The 12,784-nt window shown below is 39.1% G+C and overlaps 1 protein-coding gene across 1 annotated transcript in view; it reads right to left on the reverse strand.

Annotated features, from left to right (window-relative positions):
* The window catches only part of CABCOCO1 (ciliary associated calcium binding coiled-coil 1), a 263,070-nt gene that overhangs the window by 128,724 nt on the left and 121,562 nt on the right, over positions 1-12,784 (reverse strand). The window lies entirely within an intron of this gene.

Genomic DNA, 12,784 nt, shown 5'->3' on the forward strand with positions numbered 1-12,784 from the left:
CCCTACCCACCTATGACTTTCCCTGGTATCTAAAATCCAACCTGACAACTTTTCTGCTGTTTGGTGAAACGTGAAAACTTGGTGATTCTGACTTCCATCATTATATTCGATCAAAATGAGTTAATAGGTATTTGGTATAGAACAATAAAAAACAGATTTGTTAGTATAAATCTAAAATGGATTCAAATATCACTGCAATTTTAGAACGAATGACAACAGTTACATTCAAAACATGTTAACATATAGAAATGGAGACATGTATGCGAATGCTTGCAAGCTCTCAGGAATGTTCCCAACAAATCATTGAAATAAGGCAATTCTTTTTTCATACTGAGATGCTCTCTGACCAGGCAAAAGAGTTTGCTCTCTGGCCTTGATGGTTTGGATCAATCCATCTCAGCAGATTGGGTTGGAGCAGTCTTACACACAGATGGGGCTGTTCTAACAGAAGCCAACAAGCTCTATCCTGAATGCACTGCCAGCTAGCTGAGGATCATAACTACTCTGGTTCTTCTTACATTTCTATCACGACTTGAAATGGAGGTGCTTGTGTAGTGTCAAAGGCGGTGAGTCCTATGACTGCTGGGAAAATAAGAACTTTCTTATCACCACTTGCTGTAACATCAGTAGAAACAGCTGAACAAGAAAAACATTTCCACATAAAGTTGATTTTTGGGTGTGTGCCCGCCAACATTTATGTTGATTTTTCCCCTTGCATATGATTCACACACACACACAAGCAAAGCACAGCTCTCATTCTAGTACTGCATTCTGGGGCCAGCTCTCAACTACATTTTATTCATTCCAAATGAGCTAGGAGCATAACTCAAATGCAGGCACGTGACAACATGGTTTAAGAAGAGAAGCCTATAGCAGCTAGAACATGGGGAATTAGCTTAAAGTTAGAGCAGATGCATTTCTGGTCTAAAAATGGAAGCAAAGGAAGCGTGCATTATAATTACCGGAGGAATATTTGTGAAGATACACGTTCATTCTCTCTCTGATATTGGCAATGCGTGTACTGGAAATATTGCAATAGCTTTTGTAGCATAACTTTTAACCAAGTCCAAATGGTTGCAACTGTCATGGAAAAAAAAATCTACTTGTAACTCTTCCTGCCTTATGTTTAGAAGAAAAAGAAATGAACAGACATCTAGAATGACTGAAACTGAATATTGATGATTTGTGTAAATATAGAGAAGCAGGGAGAGAAAAATGCCACACAGTAGTGACTTGAATAATTTTATTTTTCCTCATTACTCCCTCCCAACTAGGCCAACAGGACTACCAAAGGGAATGCCTACCAGAAGCATTTGGAATCTCAGCTCCCTGGTGACTTATACTGTTACGTGGTTATGTAGCCGACTCACGTCAATCACTGCAACTTCCTTAAAACCAGTGCCACTTCATTCAGCATCTGTATGAAAGATTTTAGATTTGTTTCTTCTTTAAACAGCACCTCTTGCGCTCACTCCTCTCTCTATAGTGTGGCAGCAGCTTCATGTAAGAGGTACAGTGTCAGTCACCCATCCTGACCAAAGCTATTTATAACTTGCAGAACTGTGCAAATGTAAGTCAGATCCAGGGTATATCAAAGTAACCAAGGAGACTCTTTTTAGGCTTCAGCACTGCATCATACATAAAACAGAGCCTCATTTGCTAAATCTGTGAAGTGAAAGAGTGAGGTCAATACAGGGAAGAAAGGCAGAGAACAAGTATACAGGCCCTCAGGTTACTGGAAAAGGAAATGACAGGCACATAAACCCCTTGTACAAATGGGTCATTTGAAAACACAACTTCAGTTTGTCTTATGTTTGATAAGGTGGTGAAGGTGAAGATTTCAACCTGTCAAGAGTCCCTGGCCTTTAATCTGGGAGATAAGGAAATGTTAGCTAGAGAGACATCATATATCTTGATGCTTTTGAACATGATCATCATTAGGTGTTCTGAATTTTGTATTGCACTTTGCTTAAACTGATAAACTGGTCAATGTATAAACATAGAAAAAAGTAATCAAGGGAAATCTCTGATGAATACTGCATCTCATTACACCACTTTGTTCTCTGCATGTCATGAAAATCTGCATTTCATGAAAGAGTTGTTAGGGACCCCCTCACTATGCTTATACAGTACACGGACACCTCTTTGCTGACGATTGCCAGGTTTCCCCCCCTGCATCCAGTGCGCATCACCATGGTTTGTATGCTTCAGATCTAAGCTCCAGGTAAAATATTTGCACTCAGATCAATTTCTGTAACTGTCTTATGGAATATAATTGAAATGTGCTTATATATAGTGAAACATGATAAGCATTGTAAGCAAGCATCGTATTTGCTTTCAAATAGTCACTTGATGGAATATAAGAACTAATTATCAAGGAGAGTTCATCACAGCAGACCTGCTTTGCCAGGTACTCTCAGATGATGGATACAGAAGATATGTGGATGCTTGGACAGAACAGCAATGCAGAAAAGGAACTTGGCTTTGAATGTCTTGGTTGCTTAAGGTTGACTTCAACTGTTGCCATGATAGTGACTGCACAGGAATGCTTCATTGCTTTTTATTTCCCTTCAACCCAGGCTAAGGTTTGGAAAAAAAGGTGCTTCAGAAACTACAGCTTCCACTGCCTAGCAAGCCACTGCAGACATAGCTTCCCCTGCCTGCCTTCCTGCCACCCTTGAGATAAAAATTTTGGGAACATTTCTGGTGCTAAGTTAGTTTTAAATGGTAGCTGTGCATTTGCTGCTGCTCCTCTGTTGTCTCTTGTAAGGAACTAAGTAACCTAAGCAATTTTTACTAGCACTGCCTGTTCAGCAGCAATATGACAAACTACAGCCATGATTTACAAGTATATTATCTCCAGGAAGCTAAAGAGTTACTTGCAACCGATTCTTCCTTACAGCTCTGATGTTCTGAGGAGAGCCATACTTTACTTCAGCCATACTTTCTCCATTTACATCTTTGAGGCATGTCAAAAACATTCAGCACCCCTTCTTCTCCCCCCCCCCCCCCCCCCCCCCCGATGATTTACAACTTTTTTTTCCCAACTTTGTTGAATCTTAATTTCTGGCAGTTTTCACAAGTTGCACTTCAAAGTCGTTCCATCCATGCAGTGACTTCATCTCAGAACAGCCAAGATAAACAGTTCTAGCAATTTCATAGCATTTAATGTATCTCTTGATATATTCCAGATTTTCCTACATTTCTTATGAACCTGGTTAACAAGAGTATCATGCATTTTAGGGATTTGCTGTTGTTTCATTCAACAGCATTCATGATATGATTTCCAATTTAAGATTTTCCAATTCTTATTAAAGCTGCAATGCCTCTGCAATGCCTACACAGGACTACACACACTCCTGAATTTGCTAAATATAAGATGTACTCCAACCCTCAGCTAATGTAAAGAAAAAGGCTTAAAGTGACATCATTTATTAGACCATTAATGAATATTATACTTCGGTAACCTTTTCAAAATATCTAAGACCTATAGGAGTACAGGCTTCTTTAAAAATAAAAGACTAAAATATCCATTTTGGTTACATGCCAGTAGCATAACCGTCCTTCATATATTAATGTATGCATTGAAAGAGAAGCAGGACAAATCCATTTCATAAAACTGGGACAGATAAATTTATTCAATAATGTTAATTACACTATGTATTTTTGCTAATATCAGAGGTCACTGTTTTCAGATGATGGAAATTAATCAACACTTGAAAGAAGAAAAAAAAAACAACACATCGATTTAGTCTCTTTGCATTAGGATTTGGAAGTCTAAGTTTAGGGTCCATTTTGAAATGGAGAAGAAAGTCAAGGTAAAAAGAATATCCTATTATGTTGTTCATGCTCTGAAAGTCTTTCTGAGACTTTGCTAAGTTTGAGAATAGATGCTACCAGCTAAGCAGGACAAAAAAATTCCAACTGATACCGAGCACATTAGTGTAATTAATGTATTCATAAAAGCTGATAGACACATTTCTAAAAATCTTTAAAACAGAAGTAATAATGGAGCTAGTCAGCAATTTACCACTGGCAATTAATCATTCTCGCAATATTCACAACATTCAGTTTTATACTTGTTATTCGAGGAAATAATGATTAATTGATGAAATTTTAGCAACTGCACTAATAGCAGGTGCTCCTAATTGCCAAGTCTCAGGGATAAATTGGTCTGAGCTACTTTCTGCTAATTTGTACAGCATTAGTCATAACAGTCTAATTTTACTTTTAGAACATTTTTTTTTCTATAGCCACTGTAATCTAATTAAGAATTTTAACTGGTTATTTGTATGGAGAACATTGCTGAATTGAAAAATGTGAGAGCCTGATTACCATAAAAGATTAAAGAAGAGGTCCTTAAAAATATGCCCCCACCAATTAAAAGCCCTAGCTAATTGCTTTCAGAGATGGCTCTGTTTGAAAGTGTTTTTGATAACATTTATCCTAATCTCATACAGTTTGAAATCTAATCCTGTTGTTTGCATCCCCCATCTTTTCTAAACTGAAGTTTCCCTTTAACAGCAAGTAATTCTCAAAGAGGCTGAACAAAATCAGTTGAAAAAGCTGCATTCAGCTACTTGTTACCCATTTCTGCAGTTTCTCCACACCCAGAAGTCTCAATGACACAAATGAACTCAAGCTACTGAGCAAACAAGTATTAGCAAACAACTAGACAAACAAGTGTTTACTTACAACAGCCCCAGTTGAACGATAATTTTTTATTCAGTTGGTCTTCATGTGGATCAGCTGTGTCTGATCTTGTTCTACAAGAAAAACTCTTTACTTCCAAATTATTGGACAAACAATTTAAAATTGTGGTTTTATAGCAAACTGTGGTACATGCCAGAAATTACTTCATTTTCATATGTGCCATCTAAGGGGTATCTGAAACCATGCACCAGTAGCACTGAGGCTCATACCCATGAGTAGGAAACGTGATGGGAATTCACTCTGGCTCTTGCCTCCCCTTCTAAACCATCTTCCTTTCCCTAGTAGTCCACATGCCTTAGATTCCTCTTTGTTCATTGTGTCAGGCAGTCCAAGGTCTGGTTCTTACCACATGGTACTTAAAGAGAGAAGTTAGGTTATAGCAAATGCAATTTGTATGCATGAAAATATGGCAAGGCAGGGTAAAACCAACCAGCAGAAGGACGGTCATAATTGTTGACAGCATAAGCCAGCACAGTAAAGCTTCCCATGGCCAGGTGCCACAAGCTATGCACACAGACCTCAGAGCCATGTGGGAGAATAGCAAAGGAAAGAACTGTGGATTTTTACAGCTTCACTGCAGCAGGGAGCTGAGCTTGACTTGTGGCTGAGGCCTGTGCCCAGACTGCCTACCAGCAGAGTTACAAGCTGAGTATGCAGAAAATCCCTTGGTCATTGTGAATGGGGTAACCAGTCAAAATCAAAATAGCAACAAGTCCTTTTTCACTGGCATTTTACAGAAAAGTAGCTCCATTTACAAAGAATAAATTGTAGTAACAACAAACCCTGTATCATTCAATATGAAGCAGGAAGATTTTCCACAAGGCATCTAAAGATAGGCTCCATTGCCTGGTGGATTTGAGAGATGTTCAAGTCTCTTCCATAGTACTGGATTAGGTCTTATTTTCCCAAAACATGAGCATGACCAGTCTGTTCGAACACACTTCAAAATACTTTTTGTTATACAGGTTATCTGACAGATAGAAAGCCAAGCTTGGTGAGTGCTTTCTGCATTACTGGGCATCCCATTGGTGTATAAGCCAATCACACAACAAAAATGGAAGCAAGCCACAGCTAATTCCTCTCATCCCCAGTTCCTACAAACAGTAGAGAGGTAGGATGTGGTATTCAATTTAAAAGCAGAAGCAGCTGCCAAACAGATGTTCCTTCTGAGGCACACAAAATGGTGCTATACATCTTTAACCAAAATGACGGTCCAAATCCACCAGCTAGTGGCTAAGCCATCTTCTTTTGCAAGGCTTTGGGAAAGAGAGATGCATGTCAGACTATGTTATACTTAAGAATTGTTGAACCTTGTGACTAGGAAGGTAACTTCCCTTCAGGATGCTAAGGATCCTTCCTGTGTTTGCATTTACTCTGTCTATAATAAATAAAACTAAAGCCCAGGTATTGGCACTTGACCGTAAGAGTAGGTGAAAATTACAGGCTCTAGGAGCCCAGGTTTTGCTTTTGTAGACTAGCGCAATAAGTACCCCGGAGACAAAGTACTTGAGCTTAATGCTTTTTCTGTGCATCATAGTTACCAAAATAGATACATACACAGTACAGGTCCATTATCATCTTTATCAACACTGCAAGTGGGCAACAGAAGGAAAGTAGAGACTTACTTCCCTCAGTAGCTCTTTGAATTTTCTCTCCCTCTTCACACGCGCACTTTTCATACCACGCCATTAAGGACTGGATCCCAAATTCCCTTGAATTACTTATTGACACAGAACATCAAGTACGAACGCACATTGAGTTTCTCCTGTCTTTCATATGGTTTGAAAATAGTTGTCAACTTAGTGGCTGAAATACCAAAAGCAAGTGATTAACTTTCCCTTTTCTTTAAATGCCAATGTAAGCTCTAATTCTAAAACCATTCTGATTCCATAAACATCCTCTGTAGCATCCAAGTGCCTTCCAGTAGTGTACAAAGCAACCACAACTAACATCTGTCACGTGTCATTAGTACTCTCGTCCCTCAAGGGAAGAAGTATATGTGAAGTGTTTTGTTTTTGTAGAAAAATAGAAGAAAAACTGTGCACAGCTACTTGTTTATCTTAGGGGAACCAAGATCAAAGAGATGTATTTTGCAGCTGGAGCAGGATATGGTGTCTGTGAGGGTCCCTAGCTCCTGGGGAATTTATTTCATGGTCTTACACTGCCCCCTTTGGAAAGTCTGGGCTGTGGCACAGGCCTGCATCTTGATCATAAAAAAATTCCATTAAGTCTGAAGAGAAAGTTGCCAACCACAGAGCTGACAGCTGCCTTTTATGGGGCACGGGCCTAGCCACGGGTGTCTGAAGAGAAGAGCTGAGGAGCGGAATGTGATTAAGTCTCAAACAGTATTGTAAGCATACTGGAGAAGACGGCCTTGATGTTCTCAGGGAGCTCCTAGAGGTGAGGAGATTCCTGTGTTCTTTGGAGATTTTGAGATGCACAAGGGATTACAGCAAAGCATTGCTGAGCTTCCTCACCATGGTGTCTCATCACAAGACTGTCTATAAAGTTCTTGATAGCTAAAAGGATCCACTTCCACCTTAGCTGAGTTTAGCTTCTATATATTCTTCAACTATATGCCAACTATGCCATGCTGCAGTGACATGATGTAGTATTAGCAGTGTTTGGTCTTATGTAGGAAGAGACAGCCAGGTTATCTGTCACCTTCACAGTACAGCCCAGTCCTGTCCTCTGGAGGCAACATCTGGACATACCTGGCATGGAAAAGAGTTTCCTCTAATCAGAAGTGCAGCCTCTCACCAGTAGCCACCAAAAGGTCTCATACTAGCTAACTTGGTTACCCTGGGCCTTGGCCAGCACTCAGGGATGACCATCCCCACCATCTTACTAAAGCAGGTTAAGCGTTACCTCTTGGCCCATGTCCAAATTGTTCCAAGACTGTAATACAAAGCTTACATAATATAATCCCAAACTTGACCAGGAATATTTTATTAATAAGTGTTTGAAAACTGGTCATTGATTTAGCAACATAGGCTCAGCCTGTAGTATCACAGTTACACAATTGCATCTAACGGTGGCTTACAGGACTGTCCTTTAAAAGCTGGGGAGATGCAGCATTATCTCTGACAAAAGGCAAAGCCACACACGGACTTTTTTTGTGCCTCAGACAGCTGCAGGAATTTCCTGGTCTACATCCCCTCTGAGCCAGAAAAAGGGGTTGATTCATCAGCCTGTTTGCAGTCCGATGCTTAGCTTCCTTCCTCGATGGCTTCAGACCAGCACACAACACTGCATTAAAACACTTTCAGTCCAGTAGATAGCATTATGATGCAGTAATACTTTGCCTGGCAAAGCTTCATGATGCACCTGCTTTTCCTTTGCTGGTTGCTTTGGTGGTGCACACTTGTCTAAAACGGGTCCCTGGGCAGCACACCTGAACTAGCTCAGCCTGCCCTACTGGAACTGCTCAAAGCTGTTCACATGCAAATACAAGAGATCCAAACTCCTTTGAAAGCTTGCCAATGAAGGCTAATGCAAGAAAGCAAAACCAGATCCACTTAGAGTCATCAATAACATTCTTGGTGCAGCAGTATTATAGCAATAGCAGTTGGAAGTTTTGAAGGCAAATTATTTTGACTTGCATTTTCCATATTCTATGAAATGCCCCTCGATCTGCTTTACAGTGACATATCCTCTTACCAATTTTATTAGAGGACGATACATGGGTATGGTGACTAAATATTTTAAAATTTATATATATAATATATATATTCTCCTTTTGAAATGTGATATCCATGCAAATGAAGAGGTAATTAGCATCAAGAATAAGTATGGACAGGTGCATCAGGTGCATAATCTCCTCTCCCCAAACACACATACAGTTCTGGAAGTGACAGATTGAAGAGAAGAGGTCAGGTGGACTACCGAAGGAAACCAAAAAAAAATGTTATTAAAGAGCTATTTACTTTACTGAGAAAGATGAGTTTGAGGGCCAGCAGAAAACAGTGGAATAGCTAGCAGCAAAATAAATAAATAAATAAATAAATAAACAAAAATAATTAAAAAAAAAAAAAAAAAAAAACAACACGTGAGCTTGAAAAAACATCTCTGATAACACTGAGTCAGTAATCCTGTGACTTCTCTATTTCTTTTGGGTAACTGCCTCAAAATAGAAAATGAAGAGACAGGGACTCCAGATTAAGAGTAGGCAGAGTTTGTTTCTCAATATTTTTTTTCTTGATTTTACTTGATTCTTTGACTATAAGTGTATTTATCTATAGCATTACGCATCTGTGAGTTCGGTTCCCAAATGCCTCATTCTTTAAATGTTTATTTTTATAGCCTTGGTATACAGGACTTCAAAACCATGAATATTGCCAAGAATGGGTGGACAGCTCATCCACATCCTTCAGAGTGTGTAGTATGTCCCTTTAGGATACTGCATTATACACTGCGTTTATGGCTAAATATATTATCCCATGCTTCAGTACTGACATCATCCTGAACGATGCTGCCCTCTTTCACTCCCTCCTACATCTGTAAATCTGCCCATTAACATCACCAATGCAGTTTCAGTTCTGCTTTATCTGAAATCTCACTCATGTCTTCCTCTTCTGGTTTGTTAGGCTCAGGAGCTGACTGTTGCTATAAATTCAAGAATACACACCCAACCACCATGCTGGAAGACTGACACCTTAATCATTTCAGGAGTCTAGCTCCAGTTGTCCCAACTCACATCTTGCTTTACAGATGCCTCTTTCAGCCTATCTCAAATTAGGAGCACCAAAATAGGCACAATTCATCAACAACTCACCTCTTATTACACACCAACACCATCCAATTTCTAGGTTTGGTACCACAACATTCTCTACTGACTTCTCAGAGCAAGTAGCAATAGCCAAGCCAGGAAGTTTACTTAATTTTGCATATTATTTTCAAATCACAGCCCTACTACTCTTTAATCCTGTGAATGGATGACCTGCAGTAAAAAGCAGTTTGGGTCACAGCTTCATTAAACACACTGCAAAATAAGGTGATGTCACTTTACAGGGAGGAATGGGAAGGCATCAGTACTCTGCTCTGAAATTAGATTTAATGAAACTAGAAAGCTATTAACATCCAACGACAGAGCATGAGAATGTAAGTACTGGTATAGTCTGCCTCAAATAATCCTACCAATGCAATAAACATAGATAATGAAAATAAAAAAAACTTTTTTTGGTGGAAACTTCTCCATTCCAAAAATGTGTTATATCTGGGAGCTGTCCATTTCATTTGTGCATGCCAGTTCACAGACTTCTAGCTAATTATTGCCAAACATGCACAAGACAGTTAAGAAAAACAAGCCAAAAAAAAAAAAAAAGTTAATCAGTACAATATATATTGAAAGCTTATGCAGAAACTGGACCAATCCAGAAGTACTGAGCCACACATTTTACACGGTAATATCAGTATCTCAGAACACAGACATCATTTACATGTATCAAGTTTCCTCAAAGTATGCCAAATCACAATTTACATATCATATGCCATTCACTTTCATACTAGCACCGTCATACTAGCACTTCAGTTTTGGCATACTGATTTCAATTCCCCGTTCTGCACCAGTGGTTCACTTTGTTCAGCACTCCTCTGCACCTACCTCAGCTGAGTAAGCGTTACCTGACTGCTACACCAGCCACAGCAATGCAGGGTCACAGAACCTAACATTCCCGGCCACAAAGATCAGAAGCTAGATCCTTGCTCCTTCTATGAATTGAAGATACATATTTTTTCTGATTCTCAGGGTTGCAAAACTCTTCTACCAGGTTTAGGAATGTACTTGAAGAAGAGACCGAGATTTCACAGTATTCAAGAAAAGTACTGAATATTTCCTGATTCACTACAGGAATGAAAAAATTGGCAATGTGCCTTCAGTTCATACAGTGCTATAAATCAGAAGCCTGAGCTTCTGAGCATTTTGGGCTGTGATTCAAAATGATGTACCCTACTATATGATTTATATTACCTCTGTGCAATAAAAATAGTTTTGGACAGCTTAAGCAGGCCTCCTTTGTTCTTGCTCACCTTTTTCTCCGGTTCCTGCCCTCTCAAACACACACAACCCCCCCCCCCAAAAAAAAACAAAAAAACATGTAACTAGCTGTAATTAGAAAAGCACTTTTTTTCTGATGCAACTGTAATTATGGCCCATTTTTGTAGAACTCCGATTATGGCACTTTTCTATTTGGATTAAGACTGAGCTCTACATGTTAATAATTTATTTTAGGAATTTGTTTTCTCACTTGGCACAATAAAAATAAAAGCTTCTCCTGTGGAAAAACATGTGAACATTAACCTCTCCCCTCCTTCTGTCAAAACTGTGTTGTCTCTCTTGGATGCTGAAATGGACTTTCAGGTGTCACTAACAGAATCTTACGCCTCCTGTTCTAGAAGAGCCCCAGTTTTCTAACTCAACTGCAGCCAAAGAGAATCAATTGGTAGGATTTCTAAAACTATAAGACTTTGGGATAAATTTTGACTTCTACAAAGTTAATGATGACAAAGTGAGTAGATCCCAGTCAAGTTTTCAAAACAGGGACTCCACAGCTCCCAGTCAGCAGAGGTACTGATAGTGTTAATCAGCCAAGATGTTTCAAAGAGCAGTAGACTACCTTCCTCCATTGACACTCTTAGCAAAAGCTGCAATATCTTCTTTTTCTAGTGGAAACTCCTGGGTATAACTTATTTTTTGCTCTAAAAATGAAACAACCAAAAAATCCAACCCAATAAAACTTTGTTCTTGTTCTCTGCCTTTAGTATTTAGTACTTTAGTATGGTGAATACTGCGGTGTGATATACTCCTAAACTTTTCTCTGAAGAACTTTGAGGGTAAAGCTGCCACGTAAACACATGGCAGACCTATAGCAACAGACCCTACCTTTTATCCTCTCATTCACAACCTGCAGTGCCGTTACTAGTATACACTAGTATACACACATAGAAAAGTCAGCAGATAATTACAAAACTCAGTCCAAAACCTTTATTACTTCCTGTCAGAAGCTGAAGATTCTCCTGCCAAGTAAGATTGTTATTTCAAATACAGTTGTGTTTTGTTGTTTTTATCAGATTCAGCACATTCATAAGAACCAGTAGCCATTCACTGGGATCATTAGTGTGTTTTTTTTTTCTAAGCCAGATTTTCTGTGTGACATTTCCCATCAGCAATACTCAGAATTGACATTTGACTTCAAGGCAGGTTAAAGACCATTAGGAACACACTGTGACATTGCTCAGTCTAAACTCCTGAAGATATTTGTACGTGCCTATTACACTATATAAGCTCTTTTTGTACAAGTCTCTCAAGTCATTATATATACCAGGACCAGCACTGACAGATGTCTCAAATAAAGGATGAGGGAAGTATAGTCAATGGGATAAAGCACTCAAGAGGAGGCAACAGATGACATTATTTATAAACAAGCTGCCATTGTTAGCCATACGGTGGGGGTGATCAGAAACAATCATCCATTTTTTGATATTGTCAGACAACTTGACAATATTGTTGTACTCAATAAAAAAAAGACAAAAATCTCTGTGGGTATCAGATAGGTATTAATAACTTATGGGTAAACATCACAGAAAAAATTCTGGCACTCAACCTCTCTTTTTGCCAGGAAAGCAAATGATTGAGCAGATGGTTTGTTCAGAAACTGCAGCCTTTGGGAAGAAGCTTGTTTGTAAAATTGAATATATTTTGTAATCAACAAAGATGTGGCAATTCTTGTCCTTAGGAAGTTTTTTTCTGATTACAAGAAGACAGGAGGGACAGTGCCGTATTTCAGTTCAAAGAGTATGGCTAGTCATACTTCTTCCTCTTTTACTTATCAGGTCTGTAGCAGTCAAATGCAACAGAAGAACATAATTAAGCATCTTGACAGCTTTACGGAAGCCTTGCTCTCAGACAAAGACCCGTGTCATTATATTTCTGCTGCAGTGATGATGAATCTGATTAGCAGATTGCGACCGAGTTTTTGTTTTTTTTTTTGTGGAGGGGACAGTTGTCTCCTTTATATGCTCCCCCTCCCTTTGTCTACATTCATGCAATGATTTCCCAGCCTGCCAACCTGCA

This window comes from Anas acuta, chromosome 7 (genome assembly GCF_963932015.1).
Source record: "Anas acuta chromosome 7, bAnaAcu1.1, whole genome shotgun sequence".
Classification (NCBI taxonomy): domain Eukaryota; kingdom Metazoa; phylum Chordata; class Aves; order Anseriformes; family Anatidae; genus Anas; species Anas acuta.